We start from the raw sequence: 21037 nt of genomic DNA on the forward strand, positions 1-21037 counted from the left end.
TAAGATAACCCAATTTTATTATCATACTGTGTTGTATGAAATAAACCTGCAGCAGTTCTTCACCCACAAATAAAGTGTCAGTGTAATCTTTGGGTGATGTCTGTGTATGCGTGTTGACTGAAGCGGATGACGGTGTGGTCACTATGCCGCTGCCCGCGTCCCAAGCAATGGGACATCAGCAGGGCAGCATTCTAGTGGCCGCCCGTCGGAGCCTTCCCCCCCTTGCTGCCTCGCGCGCGAGGCCTACGCCCACTTGGGTAAAACCCCCTATCGCGTGGAGCTGGAGGCGGGCCGGGGGGGCGGGGGGCGCGGCTTACCCCCCTACTTAGTTGGCTCTCTCGCCCAGTTCCTCCTCTGTCTCCTGCGCGCCGCACCAGCCTGGACACGCGTTCACCCACCCTTTCCTCTTACCCCGCGTGTCAGGCTCAGCGCGTTATTGGAATGTTTAATTTTTTCTTTTTGCGTTGCAGGCGGAGTTACAGGGCGATCTGGATGCAGACTGGTACAGTAAGGGTACCTCTGCGACAGGCGGTACAGTAAGGGTACCCCTGTCCGGCACAGTAAGGGTGCCCGAGCCAAGGTCCAGGAGCCGAAGGGGGTTCTGGGAAGACCGCGACGGCGCCCCGTTAGTCCTTCGGGCGGTTGGGGGGCCTGACCAACCGGGGGTGGCCACAACACGCTCCGCCCCTGTCGGAAGGGGCGGGAGTAGGAGGCAGATCACGTGACCCAGTGGATGATCTGCAAATATTTATGTGCCACACTGCCGGGCATCGACCCACCGTGTGTGCTGGCTCACCAGGCGGGCGGGCAGCAAGGGGCTGCCTGCCCTGGATCGCCCGTAAGATAACCCAATTTTATTATCATACTGTGTTGTATGAAATAAACCTGCAGCAGTTCTTCACCCACAAATAAAGTGTCAGTGTAATCTTTGGGTGATGTCTGTGTATGCGTGTTGACTGAAGCGGATGACGGTGTGGTCACTATGACTTTGTGTCTTTTTTAAAGAGATGATGAGGGACTGTTCGTGTGCGTGGCTAGCTGCAGCGAGAGAGAAAGATGGTACTGAGGGGCACCGAGTGACTGCCTGCAGTGAACAACGCTGGTGAGAGGCTTGATCTGGAGAGGGGGGTGGGGGTGGGGGGTGGGGGAGGAAAGCAAGTGCCTATGCTCGAGTGACGTAGTCTACCATGATGAATGACAGCTAAGAGCCTTGTGTGAACCTAGGGCCAGAGATGGCCTCCGATATTGTTATGGCGAACATGCCCCCGTGTCACAAGAATGGCCGTGGGCAAGGAATGACTTTGTGTCTTTTTTAAAGAGATGATGAGGGACTGTTTGTGTGCGTGGCTAGCTGCAGCGAGAGAGAAAGACGGTACTGAGTGGCACCGAGTGACTGCCTGCAGTGAACCACGCTGGTGAGAGGCTTGATCTGGAGAGGGGGGGTGGGGGTGGGGGGTGGGGGAGGAAAGCAAGTGCCTATGCTCGAGTGACGTAGTCTACCATGATGAATGACAGCTAAGAGCCTTGTGTGAACCTAGGGCCAGAGATGGCCTCCGATATTGTTATGGCGAACATGCCCCCGTGTCACAGAAATGCGTGCCAGGTGTGGCGCTCTCATACACGGCCCAGCGATGCAATGTGGCGCCTTTGGAAAGGTGGCCAAGGTTCAGCGCCAGGAGTCAGCAGGCGGTGATAACAAGTAAACAGGAACAGGGCACCGGAAGACACCACCGCCTTTCTCCGAGGCACAGCAGAAATGCCTCGGAGAAAAGGAGCGTCCTTTTCGGATTCGGGGGCGTGTTTTGCCGTTGTCTCCTCCCTGAGACTTTTCGCAAAAAACACGCCCCCCGATCCGAAAAGGACGGGGCATGATTGGAGTGACGGGACCTCTTCTCTAATGGCTGGCCAGCATTTACTAGGCCAGCCAATGGAGAACAGGGGAGAAGAGGGGCGGGTTCAAGCCCCTCTTCTCCCAAGTCATTATCTCTCGCGAGCGAGACTGCGCAAGCGCAGCCATCGCTAGCCGAGACCTAAAAATGAATGTGTTCTTGTGTAACGTAACCGGTGCTCATGTAAAGCGCTCCAATACCTTCGGGTCGAGTTCGCGCTATATAAATCTGTGGAAAAAAAAAAAGTCTCTACCCTGTGCGCGCTCGAGGGGTACAACAATCAGTTATTGGGCGCTTCTTCATGGGGGTGTGTCCCACACTTCATTGCGCCAGTGTTGGGCTGCTTGTTAGGTCTCAGGCCCCAGTAGGGTGTGCAAAGTCTGTATGGGGGTGAACTGCAGTCATCATCATACGTTTCTCCCTCCGCATCTTTCCAGGTTTGTGTTTTTTAGAAATCCGTCCCACACCTCACAGGCCATTAAAATAAAAGATGAACTGATGCTTGTGTAACCAGCTGATGCCCATAAGCCTTTTTTGATTTTAACAATAATTGTAATTGCATGTATATAACGTTTACTGCCCCTGATGAGGCATTGAAGCGCTTTACAAAGTTGGTGGTTAGTGCAGAGTTATTGGAATTAATCTTGTGCGCTCAGCAAACCTTTCCAAGTATGCATTCCAGTTTCTTATCTTTATGATAGATTACATGAATAGGCGTTAGGTGTGATTACTGGTTTTTAATGTGAGGAGTTCCCGCAGATGGTTGGTGGGTTAGTAAATGAGTTTGAGGAGTTTAGGTCCTGTTAAGTTGCAGGGGAATGACTTTCAAAGAAGGAGGGGTAGTGGTCTTTGATAAGTTGGGGACAGCCATAGTTTAGAGAAATATAATTATAGAGATTAAGGTAAAGAGGCTTGTAACTTTGAGAAGGTTGTGCTCAGAGAGAGAGGAGAATTGCAGACGATCGAAGGGAAAGAGAGGGCTGTTTGGAAGAAAAAAAGAGAGGTGACCATTGTTTCCCCTAATTGTTTTTCTCTGTGTGCACCAATGATATGTCTGTGAGCACAACTTTCTCGACTGTGTTGAAGACCAGGAGTAGTGAAGATCTACTAAGCAAATTATTGGGTTGATAGGAGAGTTGGCTAATTTAGGTAGGAGGTCCATTGAAAATAATTATCAAACAACAGTTACCGAAAGAAAAGCAAGTATGTCCTTGGTTGCTTCTAACAGAGATCCAGTTCTACAATTTGAACTCTTGTTGTGCTCCCCTGAAGCCCAGATTGCTCGGAAGAGAGTGGCAAAGTGTTTTTGCCAATTGGAAACAGACACCTGCCCCTTGAAACAAAGTACTGAACTTCCCAAAATTGGGCAATCATCATAGAAGCATAGTCCAAAGTCCTGCCTGATTGGAGCATAAAACAGACCCTTGTTGGGGGCTGTAGTGAACCAAGGGTGGAGGTGGTTCTCCTCTCAAAAATGTAAAGATCCTTCCTGGTCCCAGGCAATGTCCATCCAAATGGGAAGGAGGGAGTGATGCCTTTGGTCTCAGCACTTCTGAGCTTTTCACCTCGATTTACTAGAGGGTACCACGGTCACATGCACCGACCCAACACCCCTCACGCCAGTGAAAATGAAAGTGGCAAATAACACATCATCTAGGTCAAATTCTATTTTCTTACCACATAGTCTACTGCCTCACAGATATGTTACAAGGAGACTGCACAGGGAAACAACTCTACTAATAGTCACAAGACCACTAGAATGTGGCTTTACCTCACAGTAAAACGGTTACCCCTCTCACCCTGGTTTTCGTTATATAACGTTCTGAAAATGCATGTGGAAAACACATCATGAACGTTATATGCAGGAATACAGGTGATAATATGCAATTTATTACCACTCTTGAGGCATGCAAGAGGCTTTAGGAACCATCTGAGGCTCTGCCTCTCATGATTAATAGTCTCTCCCCAAATTCAGCAATGGTAATAAATAGCATATTACACTCCACACATCTGCTATGTACATATGTACTACACATATGTAGAATCAGGAAACTTAAATAAACACACAGAGGATAAAAAAGGTGGATGCTCTCCGACAATCCTACAAATAATTAGAGCACACAGTTTGAATAAAAGTGTGCCTGGAGTGTGCGGGGTCACGCAAATGCTTCAGCCTCTTCATTACTTAAGCCTTTGCTCTGTACAAGCACGAAAGGGTAATAGTGTCAGAATTGTATTAACGAAGATATGATTGTCCAACTATTAAACAAGCATTGGCAAACCCAATAGGTGTGGAATTATCTGCCAGCCTTTTGGCTTAGCCAATGCTTGTTCTGTTTTGTCATGGCTTTATTGTTGGGGGGGTTGCAGAGCCCTTGAAAATCGAAAACAAATTGCCTTACAGCAAAAACATTTTTTGGTCTCAAAAGGAAGACATTGCCTTAGTAGCCCCAAGCACTAGAGGGAACTACAATTTATGTGGCTATGCTCCTTGTAAAGAGCAGAATGCCATCACTCACTGTGAAATTAGTCAATGGCTGAACTGGGCTGACCGTTGCCCATGGTCTAGATCAGGAGTCTTCAAACTGGGGGGTGGACCCACTCCAGGGGGCCTCAAGTGATCCCGGGGGGCGCTAGGCTCTGGCCAAACTAAGCATTATGCTGATAGCAGTGCTTTGTTTTAAGCGTTGGGGACAATTAAGCGTCAGTAAGCCACTCTGTAATGGGCCATCACTAGTTTCTTTTGTCATTTATATCCCAGCTGGGAAAAATGGTTGCAGAATTTAACTTCAACAAAAATAGGGACTTGTGGGCTTTTTATAGAGGTCCAACATAAATGCCCGCTCAGATCATGTTAACTAAAGGTATGTAGTTCCTCTCATAGTGATGCTCGGGAGCAAAGGTATGCCAAACTTATCTTAGTTAGCAGATTACAAACTCAGTGGGGTTCAGTGCAGGAAATAGAGTGTGGGAATTCCTTCTTTCGGAACTAGGGTCCTCACACACCCAGCAAGCTAGGTGTCATGCTTGATCATATAGACCTGCTCCTTGTTGGGCCGGCGCTGCAATACCCAATGGGCACCCATGAAGGGGATCTTTATCGGAGATCTTTTGTTCCTTGCCGTATGATGCAGTGTGGGTGTGTGGGCTGAAAGGTGTAAATATTGTCTAAGGGTGATTTGAAAGAAGTGGGATAGTCTAAATAAATATTTTATTCTGGCTGGCTATCAACCTCGTTAAAATATATCGAGTGGCAGCCTATCTAACTCTAAGGTTTAGTTTAGGCTATGCTCAACTCTCCAGGTCAACATTTTTCTTGCCTGTTGGTCAGATTGATCCGTGGCAATTCTTCAGGACCTACTTACTGAATCTATCTACACAGCGCGGTGGGGTCTAAGTACTACCTACCACGTGTTCCTACTACGAGTCAGGTAATCTGTAGTATCTTCCAATGACCTCTTTAAAGTGAGGGAGTCACTCCAGTCAGTGTCCGGCGGAGTATGAGGACACCTATAACATGGTGTCTATTCCGTTATTCATGAGGCCCAGAGTCACCTACCCTCTCTCGCCGGCACCGGGTCAGATTACCTGACTCGTAGTATGAACACGTGGTAGGTAGTACTTAGACCCCACCACGCTGTGTGGATAGATTCACTAAGTAGGTCCTGAAGAATTGCCACAGATCAATCTGACCAACAGGCATGAAACATGTTGACCTGGAGAGTTGAGCATAGCCTAAACTAAACCTTAGAGTTAGATAGGCTGCCACTCGATATATTTTAACGAGGTGGATAGACAGCCAGAATAAAAGATTTATTTGGACTATCCCACTTCTTTTAAATCACCCTTACACAATATCTACATGTTTCAGCCCACACACCCACACTGCATCATACGGCAAGGAACAAAAGATCTCCGATAAAGAGCCCCTTCATGGGTGCCCGTTGGGTATTGCAGCGCCGACCCATCGAGGAGCAGGTCCATATGATGAAGCATGACACCTAGCTTGCTGGGTGTGTGAGGACCCTAGTTCCGAAAGAAGGAATTCCCACACTCTCTTTCCTGCACCGAACCCCACCGAGTTTGTAATCTACTAACTAAGATAAGCTTGGCGTACCTTTGCTCCCGAGCATCACTATGAGAGGAACTACATACCTTTAGTTAACAGAATTTAACTGCAATGTTTAGATATTTCCTTGTGTTTAAATAAGCCAAGACTTATTATTGCCAGTTTAATAGATTAATTGTGAAAAATCTGAGGGGGACCCGATGAATTTTATTTCTTTACTGGGGATGCAGCATTAAAAAGTTTGAAGACTACTGCTCTAGATTAAGTGGGCAGAAGAAAACATGAATGACGCAACAGACCCATGGATGAAGAGGGCTGGCGGAAACCCCCTCTAAGTATTTATTTTACGTATATTATTTTAGTAAAGTCAAAACAAATTTGCCTAGCGCCAGAACTGAAAAAATAATTCTCCCCATTTCATTCCAAACACACAAACATCCAGTCTATTGTATTGGATCTCCAAAAGGTGTACATTTCTGAGCAAAGTGGGGTGTCCTGTTGGGTGAGTGGGAGAGGAATATTCCTAAACAACACTAGCAAGTTTTCCATAAGACTCACATGGTGCAACTATTCTCAAACATCGGGCATGTCAAAAATGAAAGCAAATATATCTACAGAAGCTCAGACTATCTTTGCCAATTTTATATCCCTAAAATGCAGCCTATCTAATGTGGCAATTTCACGTTGCTCCTTGTCCATCCACTTAAGTCTGTAAAATATTTAGAGTAATGAGCAACTTATTTAATAGGGATTGAGAGGTGTGGTTTATCTGTTACTTTATAACATTTTCAAAGCACACACATAGTCCCTGCGCTCATTGCAAACAACAAACTACAAAATGTCAGCTTAACATAATCAATACCCCATTCAATTGCAGAAAAAATTATTTGATTAATTTAATAGAAATTTCACCACTGGCACATCAATAGATCACTACTTACAGCCCATGAGGGTTATAATTCATGTGGAAACCCAAAATCTAAACTTTAGGAACCTGACGATTTATATCTTAATAAACTCTGCGAAAAGCTCATTACTAGGTTCAGTGTCTTTACAAACTAAACTTCCATTTTCACTGTACCTCAAGTAAAAGGAAGCAACATATGAAAAGATATCCTTTAATTTTTGCAGCACATCATTTAAGAACTCACACAATTAAATGAACATACTTAATTGCCACATGATGTATTTTGTTTTGTACAGCTAGTTATTTAGCAGCCAACATTTTAATATTTGAATCACAGTGGCTCAAATACTAAGTATCACATTACATTCTGAACGAAAATGAATAGGGCTGAGTTCATGTAGTCAGAGGTGCCTCAGAAGAATACTCCTTGCTGCCTGTGAAAATAGGCATGGAAGTTGTTTCGGTTACTGTTGTTAGTTTGCCTGGGAGGCTGGAACCACAGCAGCAAAGTGTCACACAAAAGGTAGAGCATTAGCAAAACATTCTTTTTTGTGATGCTGATTAGGAGGAATGTAGAGAAGCAACCACAGCCCAGCAGGAAAGTGCTCCTGCTGCCCTGGGGCATGAGCTCTGAAAGACAGTGATAAGTTCCCCTGGTTCAGGTGCACACTTTTTACCTTTCTGTGCGTGGCACAGTGTCTGAGCGAGTACCTGAGCGCGCACATTAGAGGGAATGTAGGAAGTGACAATTAGAAATAGAGAATTTGTTTTTTGAGAGGGCATGCAATTTGAGGATGCAAAACTGTAGAAAGAGACTGCATAATTAGGTTTATTATTTGGTGTGTCTCACACCCTATGTGGCATCCTGCTAGGGAGAGGTAACATCCCTTCCAAAGGCAGGCCTCTATTGTGTGCTTTCCTGGTAGTCTTTTGCACATCTCCCCAGGAGTGCAGAAGGCTATCCTATGACCAGCATTAGCGAATGGCTACTGGAAAACTTGGGCAACAAACTGACAACTTTCTAAAGTTTCCTTTAACTCAAAAGGTACATTAAATTAGAGTTGGCCATTAAGTTGGATTTATTTTAAGGATTATTTTGATACATTGAAGGACTAACTTTAGTAGTTCCTTTCAAGAGTTTGCACAACCCAGTTGTCAGCGTGTAACCCTATACTTGCCAATGGGGCAACAAGCCTTCTCACAGTAGAAATAACAAATTGGGGTTTGTACTGTTAGGACATCTGAAAATGTATGTCCTGCTTTTTAATATACAGCACCTGCCTTAGGGCTCAATAGGCCCACCATAGTGGTGACTTATATATCTCAAAAAGGGAGGTGTGGGTTTTGTCATTAGTTTAAATATCAAAGTCGAGTTAGCAATTTAACAGTGTTCTACCAGTCTGCAGTGGCACACTTAGAGACACGTTTCACTTTGCCACACTCAGGGTGGCATAATAAGTGCTACAGCCATGATAGAAAACTTAACTTACAGACCCTGGGTACCCCTGGTACCATATACTAGGGACTTATAGGTTAGGTAACTTATGCTAATTGGGTATAGGACAATCAGACACACTTTTAAGGGTCAGAGAACTGACACTGAGGTGTGGTTAGAAGGCTTCAGTGTACTCTTGGAGTCGAAAATCCAGCAGCATCAGTCCAAAACTTCTGGGGTGATCATGCAAAAAAGGCATTTCTTTACATGACCTCCCTCCAGGGCGAAAAATGATAAGCAACTAACCTACACCCGGGTAGTTATTATCCTTTAAATGGAAGAAACTGGAAAGGCAATCTGCATTGGCATGGTCAGTGCCAGGTCTGTGTTCCACTGTAAAGTGCATACCCTGTAGGGAAATGGGCCACCTCAACAACTTGAGCTTCTCTCCTTTTATCTGAATAAGCCATCGGAGAGGTTTGTGGTCAGTTTGAACTCTGAAGTGAGTCCCAAACAAGTATGTATCTCAGCTTCTTCAGTGACCAAACCACAGCAAACATTTCCCTCTCAATGGCACTCCAATGCTGCTCTCTGAGGAGTAGCCGACTAACAAAGGCAACTGGTTGATCCTGGCCCTCATTATTCAACTGTACCAACGCTGCCCCAATCCCATGTTCAGAAGCATCTCTCCGGACAACAACCTTTACTGAAATCAGGTGCCTTTCAAACAGGTGCTGAGCACAACTTCCTTGAAGGTGTCAAATGCATTTTAACACTGTGTAGTCCAGATAACTTTTCTGGATTGTTTCTTGAAGTGACTTTTGTCAATGGTGCGACTATAGTACCATAACCTTTAGCAAACCTCCTATTGTACCATTCAGGCCTTAAACAGCTCTGACCTGGGTCTTTGTCTTAGCTGCCTCCCAAGCATCCAAAACATACCTTATCATGGACTGGAGAAGTTGTACATGGACACCAACTACTTGGTGGCAAAAGTACACAACTGATACTTGCCATATCTGCCCCTTGCTTGCCTTGATAGTCCTTCTTGCAGACCCTGAAGCACTTCCCTTAGGTGGACCAGGTAATGCTCCCAGGTGGAACTAAATACAGCAATATCCTATAGATATGCTGCACTGAAACTGTCCAAACTTGAAAGAAGTCTGTTCACCATCCTTTGGAAGGTGGTAGGTGCATTTTTCAACCCAAAGTGTTTCACTTTGAACTGAGAATGGCCTTCAGGAATTGAAAAGGCAAACCTCCCCGTAACTCCTTGGGTGAGGTCTAATTGTCACTAACCTAAAGTCAGGTATGAGTTCATCAGCTCTGGGTATGGGGTGAGCCTTGGTCTTGGTGATTGTATGTAGGCCTCTTTACTCCACAGAGAACCTCCTCTCAGGTTAACCCCCTTGGGGTTTGGCTTCAGGGACCAGTTCCACTGGGCTGGTCCATTGATTACTAGAGGGCTTAATCATCTCCAGCTTAAGCATCTTTGCAACCTCAGCTTTGATGCTGGCTTTGACCTCATCTGATAACATATAAATCTTGCTTTTGACTGGCAAGTTGTCACCATTGTCCACATCATGGGTACACAAAGTTGTCAACCCTGGGATCAATGAAAATATATCAGAAAACTGTTGCAGGAGACTGTTACAATCTTTTTGCAGCTTGTCTGTTAAAGTGGAGGAGAGGACTACTTCATCCACTGAACCATCTTTGACATTGCTGGACCGTAGGTCAGGGAGAGGTTCACTTTCCTCTTCTTCCCCACCATCTGTCACCATGAGCAAAACCATGTCTGCTCTGCCATGGTGGAGTTTCAGCTTGTTGACTTGGATTAACTTATGAGAGTTTGTTGGGCTACTTAAGTCCACCAGGTAGGTGACACCCCCTTAAATTTTAAAAATGGGATAGGACCCAATCCACCTTTCTTGGAGGGCTCTAGAAGCTACAGGCTCTAAACCCCAAACCAACTTTCTGGTTGGTACTCTATCATTGAAGACGTCTGGTCATACTAGGACTACACAAGCTCCTGGCTGGCCTCCAAATTCTTGGATTCCTTCTTCATATACTCTGACATCCTGGAGCGAAGGCTTAGTACATAGTCCACACCATCTTGCTTGCTTTCCATGATGGGTCTCTCCCATCCCTCTCAAACCAAACTTAGTGGACCTATTACTGGGTGGCCAAAGTGGAGTTCAAAAGGTACTGAAGCCTACTCCTTTCTGGGTTCCTCCCGGTAGGCAAACTGCAGGCATAGTAGGAGAACATCCCATCTTCTTCTGAGTTTCACAGGTAAACCCATGATTATGCCTTTCATTGTCTTATTCAATCTTTCAGTTAGGCCATTTCCTTAGGAATGGTGGGGTGTGGTGAGCATATAGGGGACACCACACTTATTGCACATTGCTTTCAGGAGGGCAGACATAAAGTTAGTCCTTCTCACTGAGATGACTTCCTTAGGAAAACCAACTTTGGCAAAACTACCAAGCTGGGCCCTAGTCACAGCAGGAGCAGAAACTGTCCTGAGTGGGATTGCCTCGGGATAGCTGATGATTTGGTCCACTAACACCAGGATGAACCTATTTCCATGTGCAGTTTATGGGTCTAGGGAACCAACAATGTCAATCCCCACCCTCTCAAAGGAAGTCCCCACCTCAGGAAGTGGTATCAGGGGAGTCTTTGCATTTCCCCCTGTCTTGCCACTTGCTTGACAGGTGACACAGGAGCGACAGAACTCCTCAACTTTCTCTGGAAGCTGGAGCCAATACAAATGACTGACCAACCTCTACCAGGTTTTGGTCTGCCCCAGACGACCATCTCTGGGGATGTCAAGGGTCAGTTTAAGGAGAATTCTCTGGATATTTGCGGGACCACCACTCACCTGGTTGCCCTTTATTTGGGGTCCCTTGACCCACTATACAGGACTCCTTCCTTACAGTTTACCTCATGGGTACCACTGACATCTCGTTGTTCTTGCCTTCCAGCTAGCTGCCTCAGGCCTTCAAGAGTGGGACAAGGCTATTGCCCCCGGCTCAAGTCCTCTCTGGAGGGACCACCTGCTCCCTGAAGCTCCGTCAACTCTGGCAATCTCACAAGGGAACATCCTCCGCTTCTTGCACCAGACCCTTCCTCTCAGGGTTAGGTGACTTGTAGTCCTGAAGACTCTGGGCAGTTGGCTGACCAGTGTTTCTGCCCTTTCTCTTATTGCTAGGGACCTGGCTAATTTTTTCAGACTCCAGGGTCCCTTGACTTACCCTCAAGGCCTTTTGTGCTCTAGTGAAGATACACACCCATTCAGGAAGACCCAGCAATTCTGCATGAGTCCTTCTCTCCAGCTCTGCCGAGGCAGGACTTTTAAGGTCATTCCCCAGCAGATACTCCACTGGGATGGCAGGGTAAACAGCTGTCGTCTTTGGGCCAGTAACCTCTCCCCACTCAACGTCTAACATAGCCATGTGATGTGATTTTGTAACATTGTCAAAGTTGACAATCTGGTGCACCTCATCTGGCATTATGTGGTTTTGGGGGAGCAGTGTAGCCATAACTAATCATGGCTGTACTGACACCTGTATCCCTCCGAGCCTTCACTTCATACTCATTGGTTCTTGGCCACTGTCTATACTTTTCCATACTAGAAGGTCAGTCAGCCATGGGTTCAATTTCCTCCCCACCCAGGGAAAGCAATTTTGCCTTGCTGTGCCTTCTGGAATTCCCAGGGATAACACTTCCCCCATCCTTACACTGACAATTCCTTTGGGCTGGTCACCAGGGGGTGACGTTTTAGTGCACACAGCATTTCACTTCTTGTGCCCTGACTGCTGACAGTCATAGCACGCCCCAGCCTTTGAATAGTCATATTTCTTTACCAGGTACCCCCTCCCTTTGGAATGGGATATAGTTCTGGGCACCACCTTGGGAAATGTTTTGGGGCATTTAGGAGTCTCCTTCTTTTTATCTTTGCCCACTTCTTTCCCCAGATGTGGAACCTGTACCCCTTTCTTAGGATCACTTCATGGCACGTCTTGGGCACCCTAGTGTGTACCCATACATCAGCCATCTTGCTCAGCTCTATAAGACAAGATAGCTTGGAATCCACTAGATGCTGGTGTAACTTCTATGAGGTACAATTAGTATGTATGAGCTTTTACCACTAAATTGCAGAGTCCCTCATAGATATCCACTTTAAACTCGCCTTCCACTGACTTCACAGAAGCATCTACAAAGTCCACCCATGTCTGTGTTGCCCCCTTGTGAGTGTTCTTGAACTTTTGTCTATACTCTTCAGAGATGAGATCAAAGAGAAGGTTATCTCTCCTCATTACTGGAACTAGTTCCAACTACAGAGATCCCCATTGTTATACACCATCCTTCCTCATTCCAAGAGCTCTCTCAGAGGATGCAAACCCCTTATCGATGTCACCCCCTCAACATATTTCGGAACGCTACCCTTAAGCAACCTGTGATCATAGGCATCCCCTGCAGTTACCTCAATGTATTTGTTGCCACCCCCATTCCCTTAGGCCTTCAAGCCCAGCTTGACCCTTCTAGCCTTGAGGGTGAGTCTTCTTTCCTGTAAGGCCAGGCTCTTTTCCTCCCATTCCAGGGGGTTAACTTAGGCCTCAGGGTTCCTTAGTCCCCTCTCTGAGATAGTGCTCCTTACACTACAGATGTGGAGGGGTACCTCCTTCAGAATAGGGGAGAGGCAGGCCTTTATCCTAATCCTCGATTACCTCCCTGTCATCATTTTCTTCTTTCCCACTAACAGGGATCATTGCCACATCCAATGGTGCTTGGGATTGGCAGCTTCTTCCCAGGCCCTGAGGGCTTTTTCTAAGGCCTCCCTTTTGGACGAACCATCAACTTAGATTTTTCTATTCTGCACAGTGCCCTCATCTTGTTGAATCTCAGGGTAGGCAGGATGGTCAAGACAAGCTCCCTGTTTCCTAGCCCCTTTTGTAACCCTTAGGATCCTTTGCAAAACTTTGGTAATCTTTTATAAACTTTTTCAAAACTTTGCAAAATCTCTCAAACAATTCTTAGAAGACTCCAGAGCTTGGCAACAGTGTGGAAATGACTGGAACTTACTTCTCAGTGTCCCGTTGCTGAATTTTTGCAGCCTTAAATTTTTTACTGTATGCAGCCACCTCATCTGTGCTGTTTCTTCAAAACTCCTGATGATGAACGGCGCAGACTCAATTTCTCATCTTCCCACCTGCAGCCCCTACTCCACATGCCCACTCTGTGATGAGTTCAGAAAGGGTGGTGACAATGCTCTCCATTCCCTGATTGATGTGGTGCTCAGGCGATACAGGGCTTCAGGCTGAAACGCCTGAGCCTAACTTTATCCCCACATTGTCAGGGGGTGGAGATCAGTCCTTGAGACTATGTATTTGCCAAGCTGATGACCTCACAGGTCTCAGGGGGGGAACAACCTTTACAACGCAACTTTTACAACGCACTACACTTACAACGCAATTTTTACAACGCAACATCCACTACAACGCATTCCATTACATCGCATGACACTACAACGCATTTTTAAAAACTACCTTTACAACGCATTCCATTACATCGCATACTACCTTTACAACGCATACCATTACAACGCATAATATTACACTACACTATCCAACACTTACCCTACTGTTGCACCCCCTGGAGTTAGAATAGTAATTTTTACCCCTATACTATCCAACACTTACCCTACTGTTGCACCCCCTGGAGTTAGAATAGTAATTTTTACCCCTATACTATCCAACACTTACCCTACTGTTGCACCCCCTGGAGTAAGAATAGTAATTTTTACCCCTATACTATCCAACACTTACCCTACTGTTGTACCCCCTGGAGTTAGAATAGTATTTTTTACCCCTATACTATCCAACACTTACCCTACTGTTGCACCCCCTGGAGTTAGAATAGTAATTTTTACCCCTATACTATCCAACACTTACCCTACTGTTGCACCCCCTGGAGTTAGAATAGTAATTTTTACCCCTATACTATCCAACACTTACCCTACTGTTGCACCCCCTGGAGTAAGAATAGTAATTTTTACCCCTATACTATCCAACACTTACCCTACTGTTGTACCCCCTGGAGTTAGAATAGTATTTTTTACCCTTAACTATCCAACACTTACCCTACTGTTGCACCCCCTGGAGTTAGAATAGTAATTTTTACCCCTATACTATCCAACACTTACCCTACTGTTGCACCCCCTGGAGTTAGAATAGTAATTTTTACCCCTATACTATCCAACACTTACCCTACTGTTGCACCCCCTGGAGTTAGAATAGTAATTTTTACCCCTATACTATCCAAAACTTACCTTAAATGCAATGTAATATTATGCGTTGTAACGGTATGCGTTGTAAAGGTAGTATGCGATGTAATGGAATGCGTTGTAAAGGTTGTTTTTAAAAATGCGTTGTAGTGTCATGCGATGTAATGGAATGCGTTGTAGTGGATGTTGCGTTGTAAAAATTGCGTTGTAAGTGCATGCGTTGTAAAAGTATGCGTTGTAACGTCATACATCCGTCTCAGGGCTGTGAGATCGTCAGTCTGGAAAATAGTCACTTTGGACCATGGGGAGGGGTAGGTGTTGGAAAGGCTAAAGGCCATTTTTATGCGGAGTGCATTGCCCTATCTAAAAATAACTCCAAGGAAATCTTTGCAAACGTCCAGAGTTTCCTGAAGCCATGCGCAGAACGTATGGTAGCTCCCGCCTCTAATTCCTGGTGCGAGCAGTTATCTGGCCTTTTTATAGATAAAATGCAAACAATCCAGGATAGCTTTGGGTCTGCTCTCCAGGTGCAGACGGAACACCAGCTTCGGGCAGTCTCAGATTTAGATCCTGCCCGTTCTCTTCTGACTATGTTTACTACTATTCCGCTGCCAGACACTTTGGCCATTTTTAAATCTCTTAAATCAGGTTCTCCAGCCGATCCCTGCCTAGCCAGGCAGTTGGCAGCAGTGGGGGAGGTAGTCAATCCTGAAGTAAACAATATCATTAATCTGTAACTTCAAACCGCCTCGGTTTCAACAGAGTGGAAACAGGCAAAACTCCTCTCCCTACTAAAAAAACCCTCATTAAACCCCGCCACTTTGGCTAGCTACCGACCGATCTCACTTCTCCCGGCTGTGGCGAAGGTGTGTGAGAAGGTAGCCTATAAACAGCTCTCTAAGTTTGTTGAGACTTCTGGCACCTTCCACCCAGCCCAGTCAGGCTTAAGGGCCTCATATAGTACTGAGACTACCCCGGTTGAGATGGCGGAGGCTATTAGAGAGTGCCTTGATTCCGGCGGCAGAGCGGCGCTGGTTTTATTGGACCTCTCTGCCGCGTTTGACACGGTACTGCATCACCAACTCCTAGCCCGCTTGTCCAATATCGGAATCTCTGGCTTGGTGTGGGATTGGATTGAATCCTTCTTGGCAAATAGAACACAGCAAGTGTGGCTGCCTCCATTCTCTTCCAAACCGAGAAGCCTGACCACAGGCGTCCCTCAGGGTTCAACCTTGAGCCCACTTCTTTTTAATGTTTATGTGACGCCGCTAATCTGTCTGGCGGAAGAGCTGGGTGCTAAAATCAAAGCGTATGCTAATGATACCCAGCTTCTCTTCACGTGGAAGACAAATGATTTATCCCCTGATTTAGCAAAAAACTGTCTGGCTGAAGTTTTTAAATGGTTAGCGCTGGCCCAACTCAAATGCAATGAGGATAAGTCAGAGGTACTCCTCTATGGGTCTCTCCCACCGCATTTTAGGGATGACCTCTGGCCCGAGTTACCCTATGCCTAAGTCAATGGGAAGCCCAGTAAAAAATGTGGGGGTCTGGTTCAGTGAGGACCTCAGATTCCTACCGCAGATTAAGAAATTGGCCGGAGTGTGCTTTGGCACATTGAAATTACACAAAGAAATTGCTGCCATTACTCCCTAAAGCTGCAAAAGAAATGGTGACCCGTGGCTCTCATTCTCTCGCGGTTAGACTACGCCAAGCCCTTTACATTGGTCTTCCTGGTTACCAGCTAAAAAAGCTACAGACCGTCCAGAATGCGGCCGCTAGAACGCTACTGGGTATTCCTGGTAGGTCTAGCACTAAGCAATTTCTCCGGGATTTGCATTGGCTCCCGGTGGGCCAGCGTGTTTTGTTTAAGGCTCTCACCATTGCTCACGGGCCCTCTACAAATCAGGGCCCATGTATCTCAGGAGATGCTTTGATTTCTATGTGCCACCCAGACATCTTTGCTCGGCGGGGCAATGCCTTGCTGGTATTCCTCGTTACCGTCTCGTTAGGACGGGAGGTAGCTCCCTCTCTGTCAAGGCGGCCAAGGCCTGGAATACCCTGCCCTTCGAGCTTCGGAACATCCACAACCTTAGGCTGTTAAAAAGCAGTTAAAAACCTTGCTTTTTAACTAATCATCCAGCCGTGGTCTACGCCACCGTGTCTCCTTAGAACTAGCTTTCGCGCCAGGACATTTCCGAGTATCCGTGCGCGTTATAAATGGCGGATAACATAACACATAGGTCTTCAAACTGTGGGGCGCGACCCCCTGGGGGGGCGCAGCATCCCTCCAGGGGGGGCGCGCACTTCACCTTCTATTGTTGCTTTCAGGCGCCAGTCCTGCATCTCAGCCCGGGCGCTGCAGCTCCAGCTGCTGGGGGCTCGGCTGAGAGTGTCTGGAGTCACAGGTCTTTAAAGGCCAGAGGCGCAACGATTTCGGAGGTGGTGGGGAGTGAAAGGGGGTAAATTCTTCCAGCAATAGGAAGAGTGGAAATGCAGGGGCTCTAAGAAGGGGGGAAAAAGACAAAGCCTCATTAACGCGTAAATGGTCTTTTAAAGACCTGTGAAGTACTCGGGTACGGCTGGCAGCTCCAAAACTGTCTGTGTGTGTGTGTGCCCGGAAGCTGTCTCAGCCGGGGCTGACACACACTACGGGTGGGTTTGGGGGCCAGGGGGGTGAGGGCGCTGAGGCCCTTTGAGCCCTATGGGCGTTGCGCAACTGATGTGAAGGCAATTGTATCCCCAGGTCTTAGTCAGAAGCCCAGTGGTCGAATTTGGCGGGATCGGAAGGGCACAGCGTGCCCCTACTTCTTCAATTCCAAGGATTCTGTTCCCCTACTTTTTTATTCTGAAAATGCGTCCCAGGACAAGAAATCACCATTGCCTTTAAATAAAGCTCAGCCTTTCCTGGCGTTCGAGGACGGGCGGCAGAGAATTAACAGGACACTGTCTTTTCCTTCTTGCTCAGAGAAGAAAAATACAGTGTCCACTTCTGCTCTGCCTTCAGCTGGCCCCCCACACTCTTTCATTCTTCCCTCTCTTTCTGTCTAGCAGTTCTTCTCTTACTGAAAACGTGACTTCAAGATGGGGTTCTCACTCTCTTTCCTCTCCTTTCTTTTATTTGCTCCCCTGTGAAATGGATCCAAAAAAGAAAATCATTTTTGCTGGATATGTCGTAATTTTATTTCCAATGTGCAGCATCTGGAATAAAAGGTTAAAAATATGAAAAATAACTACATAAAGTAAGACAGAGTGGTAGCAAACTTGCCAGATTGATTTTATTCACACCCAAGCACATTAGCGCCACTTTTACAGTTTGCCAGTGAAGCGCTATTTTTGTTTTCTTGTCTTTGTTTTCCCTCGGCTTGCAACTAGTGCACCAATCCTGGAGGTACTGCAAAGTGCGGATTGGAAAACAAAATGTGTACTGCGGCTCTGCGTCCAGGGATGTGGTCTTTTTACCATACTGCTTACGTTTTGTAAGGATATAAGCAATGGACATTGAAATCGGTTCATTCAGGGCCCTGTAGTCTTGTCTTTAACTTTTGAGGCAAAAGAACTCACTGATTTCTGAATAGTGAGTGTAAAAGCGTTAAGGTAACCATGCTGTTCCTGCTTAAATTTCACATGGCTTGCTAAATTTTGCATTCCCTATGAGTGTTTGCTTTTTCCAGGATGTTGTTACTTTTTTTGTAGGCTGCATATTGCTCTTGTCTATTGCGTCATTTAAATTGAGCCTCATCCAGGTGTTTATAGTTGGCAGCAATTGGGTTGTAGTTGAAGGCAGTGTGAGTTTTTCTCAGTGGGGCAGTATGGCGTTCAGTGGGGGAAAGGATGTGGCATTATGGCCAGAGCTGCTGAATTTGGAACTGGGAAACCAGATTCAGCCTTAATAACCAGTCCACCAGACGACTCTCCAGAGGGAGCACAATCTCTGGCTAGACCTTAGAAGGCTTCGCAAGACCTTAGAAGCGCTGATGTCTTAGCACCAGCAGGTGGACCCTAGCAGTGGCAAGTCTGGGTTAACCTTCAAGGTTTGTCCACCACAGTCCATACTGAAGTTCACCTCCAGTCTTGCGGGTAGGCCTATGAAGCAGCACAGCCAAGAACAACAGTGATTCTGTCACTGAGGTCACAGGACCCTTGAGAAGGGCCAGCTCTAGGGCAGTGCAACCGGTGTGACCGCACTGGGTGCTGACTTTGGGTGGAGGCATTATGTTTGCAAGTATATTAAGGTTTTAAAAGTGCTTGCTGCCTCCTTCCTGGCCTCCAGCAATTTTCGGCAACAATAAAAATGTCATGAAGACTCTGGTGTTTATTGTTCTTCCTAGAGAGAGATCAGAGTTTTGTCTAGTGGAAGTTTTGACTCATGGATAGGTAGCACAGAGGGTTAATGTGCCTGCTGCACAGAACATGTACCATGCAGATCACAAAGTGCACATAATGTAAATAGGTCAGTGGGCTACTGCTTTTGTCAGAGAAATCCTTTTGTTGCTTGCAGTTTATAAGTTAAAATCCTAACATAGAACAGTGCGCTATGAACTGTCATCTAAGAGCTGCATACAAACTGCAAGATATAAATTAGAGCATTGTGTTTTTCCCCCCATTCTTTGGTTATCCCAATGTTGCAAAAAGTGTTCTTTTGGACAGAAATCAATTCTGATTATTAAAGAGAACCCCCAACCACGGTATTACGTTTTAAATTCTTAGCTTGTGTTTCTCCAGACCAATCACTATTGACCTATATGGCCTACTAGTATGGTTGTCATGTGACTCCTACAACTTGTAGTCCTTAGTCTTATGTAACATTTTCTATACAGTGATTTACACACATATTGATTGTCTCTGAGTAATGTGTGGGATGTAAACTGCTCTGACACCCTACATTGGTATGAGCGGCGCTGTAAATCAAATTAAATGCATCAGAGAGAGTGTGGTTATGAGACTTGAGGGGCTCTGTTAAAGGGTGGTAGTGAGGGAATCCATGGCAGATGTGGTCATTAAGGGGGCAATTAAAAATATTAATGCACAGGGCACCACCAGTGCAAAGGCCGGCCCTGCCCTTGAGTCTAGTCTGCCTCACCCATAGGTACCTCCATTGGCCTTGTTTCAGCAGTAGTAGCTGCAACTCACCAGGGATTGGCAATGCAGGATTTGCACGCACACCAAACTAAGTTCACAAACTTCACAGTCTCTCTGCTTCATTCACAAGCACTTTTAACATGTACAGCTTGCTGTGGGGCCACTGGAATTAATTATGCAGCAAAGGAGGACACAATTATGCCGCAGTGTTGACTAAATTATGCATTTAAAAAAAGGCTGCCGCGTAATGCAGTATATTTTCTAACACTTTATTATTATGACATGTGTACACATGCTAACAGTCTTTGGAAAGATGTTGCCTTATTAGTACCAGTGTAACATACAAATGCAACAGTGAGAATGGTGATCAGTCAACCTTTGCAACAAGCCATCTACTCCGCAGCAAAACAAGTCACATTTTTTATTAACTCTTGATACGTTTGAGCTATAAACAATTTATTAGTTTAAATGGTCAGATCATGCAGCAGATCTTGCATTACGAGGCAAATATGGCAGAGCCATAATTATATAGAAAACATTTGCGAACAAGGATATTTTGCCATTTATGTTTGAACTGCTGTTGTGGAAAAAGGGAGAAGTGCTGATGACAAACTCCATGTCTCGGCGACAAATGGCTTGTGCTTCCACATTTTCTCGTATTTGGGCCATTCTGTGATTAGAAGCATATCCCACTTTGTGAATGTGTTTTAATGTCAATAACTCATTATAACCTTAAGTAATCATGTGTATCCATTGGTTGATTAAACTGGGCAGTGAAATTCCAAACAAATATAAAAAATTGGGATGTTTGCGCATTCTGGATATCTCCGGCTCCGCCCACTGATTCAATCCTTGGGTTATTCTTGCCCTCTGATTCTCCGCCCATAGTTCCCCTACTTTTTTCCCCCCACTTCGACCACCGCAGAAGCCCCTTTATGGGCGGCACCCCTTCTCTGGTCAAAATACACCACTGGGCCCAGCAGCTACCTCATCCCTCTGGTCTTCACAACTGCAACTTGTCAACAGAGTATGCCTTTGTTCCGTATTTCTCTTAACTCTCATCCACACTTTGGGGACCCGCCTGCACCCACAGAGTGTGTCCGAACTGCGACCCTTTGCAAGTCAAAACTGGTCAGATAGGAGGTCCTGTATGTTTTTTTAAGGCCTTTGACATGGCTGCCGCCACCGATTCAGGTACTGTCAATTCACACATGATAAAATCCGTGTCCATAACATATCCTACTGTGGTGTCCTGCCTCACATACCCATGCTCTTCAGCTATGTCTGTGTGGAGGTGAGTGTTGAAACATTGCAGGGAGGGCAGAGATTGAAATGGGACAGCTCACAGGGGAGACTGCCCACTGGAGCT

Source organism: Triturus cristatus, chromosome 4_1 (assembly GCF_964204655.1).
Source record: "Triturus cristatus chromosome 4_1, aTriCri1.1, whole genome shotgun sequence".
Lineage (NCBI taxonomy): Eukaryota > Metazoa > Chordata > Amphibia > Caudata > Salamandridae > Triturus > Triturus cristatus.